General features: G+C 40.7%; 1 long non-coding RNA gene across 1 annotated transcript in view; it reads left to right on the forward strand.

The window, feature by feature from the left end:
- The first annotated feature begins 1,688 nt into the window (after positions 1-1,688).
- LOC140332639 (uncharacterized) overlaps positions 1,689-5,092 on the forward strand; it is a 6,652-nt gene continuing 3,248 nt past the window's right edge. Inside the window, exon 1 of the long non-coding RNA XR_011921217.1 lies at positions 1,689-1,819. This is a non-coding gene — a long non-coding RNA (uncharacterized lncRNA). The remainder of the gene's footprint in view (positions 1,820-5,092) is intronic.

Here is a 5,092-nt window from a genome sequence, read left to right on the forward strand (position 1 = left end):
GGAAAGAAAATTGGGGAAGTTAGAATATTCAGACTTTGTAAAGCTGAACTCCCAGAGGACAGCCATGTGGAAATATTGATTTACATATCGTGCAGTTTCCTCTGTGTGAGTTTCACTGCTGGGGGTGTAAATAACCAAATTCGCCACAACAAAGAAAAGTCATAATGAAGAACTAAAGAGGAAGGTCAATGCTCAGAACAGAAGTGATTCTTATAAACCAACTACCACAGATATTTATTTACAGACATATTTATTGCTACCAGGTTGTTATTTTGGGAGCCACTTAATGCAGGCCAATCTATTAGGGGGAGAAGCACATGAGGATGTACAAATGGCCCTTTCATGGGTTTTAGGGGGGGTTGGTAGGAGCGCAATCCCTTTTTAAAATTACATGACATGGAGCAATAGAATTCCTCAGTCACAGGAATTGGAGCCCCGGGGATTTTATTGGGAATAAATGCATTTTTATTATTACACAGCGCTTTACAAAGTCCATAGTAATGTCACTAGCTGGTACTCAAAGGAGCTCGCAATCTAATGTCCCTACCGTAGTCATATGTCATTACCACAGGTCATTTTGGGTGGAATCCAATTAAACTAACTGCATGTTTTTGAAGTGTTGGAGGAAACATGGAGTACCTGAAGGAAACCCATGAAAACACAGAGAGAACATACATACTCCATGCAGATAGTGTCCTGGCCAAGTTTCAAACCTAGAACCCAGCGCTGCAAAGGCTAACCACTGAGCCATTGTGGTGCCCAGCATGAAATTTTTTCTCAAAATTGCAGAAATTGTGAGCTTACCATGAGGTTTGATTGACAGGAGCATCAGTTTTTAGTACAATGGTGACAAAAAATGGGAATTACATTCCTTACTTTCATAGGGATTTGAGTCATCATTGGTAATCCAAATCACTGGACATGAACTTTAGGACCTGAGATTTATTTTGGGAAGGAAGATTTTTAGGAAAGTTTATTTATTTTCCTATTCAGTTATTTTTCTTTTGTTTTATTGGGGGACAGGAATAGGTAAGTAGAGAGCAGATCCAGGCTCATACATTATTCTTCTGCTCTGCACCGGCTCCATTCCAGAAGGAAGAACCATGAGGTCATTCATGACATTCTTTCCTTTAAGTGTAAAGCTGCAGCATTCACTGATCCGCTACAGACCCTCCTATGGGGCCATGTGTGGAATATCACACACCCAGGGGCTTATGGGTACTGCCAAGGCAAACAGCCCCTTTCCATGTGTGGTTTTGAAATGGTGTCGTGGACCCAAGAGGTTAAAGAATAATGGATTTTTGTGCTATCAGGAGGGTGTTGTGGGGAATCTCTGTATTGTAGGGTGTGATGGAGGTCATTGGGTCAGGGAGTGATGGAGCGTCGCCCCACTGGGGTCACTTCAGCCATTATGTCATCCCGATACCAAAGGGGTCACTTTGGGGAATTTTATAAGAGAATACTTTTGGAAGTGAAACATTTGTTGCTGAGCAGATGTGTTCTGATGATTGTTTTCACTTTTGTTCCTATCTGAGGGTTGTTTCACAATTTAAACATGAAGACAGCTGAGAGTTTTTCTTATTTCAAAAAAACGAAACTGATGTGAAAATATTTTAAAAGGGTTTCATCCAATACAAGGAATTGCTTTAGTTTCTGTGGACCGAATTAGTGCTATGGGGATCTGGGCTCTCGGTGACAGGAATGGTCCCAAGTCTGAAGCTCAGCCAGGACACTTTCTGCATGGAGTTTGTATGTTCTTTATGTAAAGTATATTTCCTCTGGACAGTTTAATCTCCTTCCACATCTTCAAGATATACTGGTATGTAATAAGGTTCTCCCAAAAATTGGCCTTCGGTTGTGTTAGTGACATGTCTGTGGTAGGGTCATTAGATTGTGAGCTCTGAGGGGTAATGACATTACTGTAAAGCAGAAGAGGTCAGCACTGGAAAAATATATCAGTCAATATTGAATCAAAAATTATCAGTGTGGAAGACATAAAGTGTGATAAAGACATCACATTCCATCAGTTGGCTGTGTGGACATCATTGGAGAATGCCCTCAGTGGTTGTGATTGGTGATTGCAATGTTAGAGGATGGTGTTCATTCTGATGACCCGTAATACTTCTTGTTCTTTATGTATTATTTCTTGTTGTTAGGATACAAATAAGTGCATACAATGAATTTCATCTTCCTGGTCACAAAGTGCTGGCTGGAAGAGGTAGGGGTATGACCCCACACAAGGTGATCTGTTCCCATGGAGTCTATAAGATGCCCCCGCTATGCTGATCCCTGCATGCTTCTAACACTGGGAGCTCAATGTGCCTCATTTTCCTTTAATGTTGGTTTTATGGTTTTTATTCATTTCCATGGATGTCTGAAGATTGATACATCGCACTATGTATTGATATCAGTGGGGATATTGATGGTATAACCCCTGGACATGTGTGAATGGGCACACTATTCATTGTACAGTTCTGTTTATATGGCACCTTCATTTCATGTACATTCATCACATATGGAATACTCATCATTCATAGACTGAGCCCAATGGATAGCATAGACATTCACGGATTGCACGCAGCAGACCTGATTTACTAAAGCTCCCCAACACTGGAGAATTATGTGAGAACCAGGGTGATCCCACAAACCTGGAATGGACTAAAAACATTTACCAACTAATAGCAAAGGATTTATAAGAAATCCATTCCAGGTTTGCGGGACCACCCAAGTTCTTCCATGATAGTCTCTCTTCTCCAGTCTTGAATAGCTTTATTATATCAGACCTATAGCCTATCACAGCTTCTTGCATGTTGGTTACTATTTCTGTTTTATTTACTGATAAATACAACTAGCCATTGTGGCCAATAGATATTAACAAATATGCAGATACAATATCTGGAGGATTTTATATAGCATTGTAATCCAATTATATCATACACCTAATATAAGAATATACTGCACATATGGCAATCTATGAATCTGGGTATCATATACCTTTAATATAAATGTTGAAGTATATGAGGCCCCTGTAACATCGGGAAGTGGCCCCTGTAAGATGTGTAAATATTTATGGATTGACACTTGCTGGATACATACATTGGATGAATTGAAATTCATTGTATTCTATATTTTAATCCTAACATTTCATATATAACATTCATAATGATCAGAAGGCAGAACCTTCCCAGGTGTTGAGGGTTTATTATCAGTTTGGCTGGACTTTAATGGTAACAATGACTTTGGTATTGAGAATCTTTGATACATTTATACAATTAGAAAATTACCAAATATAAAAACAACTGCCCACCCACACAATAAAAGAAAGAGATGGCGGAGCTGCATCTTCTCTCATAACACAAGGAACTCACATTCTTCTTTCTGATAAGTTTCAAATAAACAGGAACTGCAGACCTTGCTCTTGGTTTGGATGGAGGGGGCAGGGAAACTCGTCTGGGTTTTTATTCTTTCTGCATTAACATGGGTGGCATTTCCCATCACTGTGAGCACAAACTAAGTGACAGCAAACAAAATGTCTAAACAATACTGCACCCACAAAGTGCATCCAGTGGGGTCTTCATCCAGCAGTGGTGGTAAAATAATTCCAGGAGTAGAATGGAGAACACAGCCGATATTGCCCAAATTACACTTCTAACATGGACTCCAGGCTACAGTTTGTTAGTAATAGCAATAAGAGTTCCCATAGCCCATTAGAAAGAACAACCACCGGCCACACGGGGCCCCTCAATGCACGACTTCCCAGGAGGCAATACTACCTATGGCAATCAATACAAACCATACTGACCGGAAAGTCTCTGCAGTACATAATAGTATTAAAGTTCAGGTAAAGGTTAAATCTTTTGCTATTTTACTCCTTGTCAGAAAGTGATAAAAGTGAAATCCAAACTTTTACAATTGTGCACCAAAGCCAGAACAGAGAAAAAATCTTCTAGTAGGGACTTCATGTCCAGTGATTGCACCAAGAAGGTTTTATTTCATATTCTACATTACACCCCTCGGCCTTTTATTATTTGCATGCGTCTTCACCCCCAGGTATTCTCCCCATTCCCCCGGCCAGAGAGGTCACTGCAAAGCAATTTGAATGTTTGATGTTTGTATTGTGAGAGATTTTCTCTTTTGGCCCCCAGGGCAGCGTTTATGATTGTGTTGAAGGTTTTGTTGTCATTCCCTTTGTTATGGAAGGATTCTGCAGGTACTGAGATATTGATTTCCTTCTTCTGGGTCCGAAGACATGTAGGAGTACCTAATGGTTTGGCCGATGGCTTGTTGGGTGTGCTGGGGGTGGAAGCTGCATCTTTGGAGATATTGCCACCACTCGGGGGGTTTCCTATAGATTGAGGTGTGAAGTTTTGCATTGTCGATGTATGCTGTGAAGTCTAGGAAGTTCACAGATAGATTTGAAGCTTTGAATACAAGGAACAAGCATCAGTCATGAACCCCAGGGACAACGAACAAATCCAGAACTGGAAAAGGTGGGGAATAGAGCTGCAATCCATTACAGGCTAACAGAGGAAACCCTTTAAAAAAAAACCCCAACAGCCCCCAATGCCGGCCTTAAGGAAGCCACCTAACCTCATACCCGAATGAATGTACAGGAAACCTCAGAGACTCCAGAGACACAAACACGAGGTCATTCTGGAACTACAAAGGATAATTCTGTGGATGATTACAGAATAACACCTTTTATGTAGCTAAATGTTCATCTATGTCTATTTATTACACATTAAAACAATAATAAATGACAGATATTGATGAATTGTCATAAATGAGACCATGTGATCATCAACTGCCAGACAATGCTGGGAAATAATTATCAGGAGGCATTCTATATGGTGGTAACGGCAGGGTTATTAAAGATGCCAGGGACATTGGAGAGGATCCTCTTCTCCAATATAAGTGGGGTCACATGATGCCTCTCTCTCATGGATCAGTGGGGTCACATGATGCCTTCCTCATAGATCAGTGGGGTCACATGGTGTCTCTCTCATAGATCAGTGGGGTCACATGATGCCTCTCTTATAGATCACTGGGGTCACATGATGCCTCTCTCATAGATCAGTGGGGTCACATGATG

The sequence above is a fragment of the Pyxicephalus adspersus genome, chromosome 6 (genome assembly GCF_032062135.1).
Source record: "Pyxicephalus adspersus chromosome 6, UCB_Pads_2.0, whole genome shotgun sequence".
In the NCBI taxonomy this organism is placed as follows: Eukaryota; Metazoa; Chordata; class Amphibia; order Anura; family Pyxicephalidae; genus Pyxicephalus; species Pyxicephalus adspersus.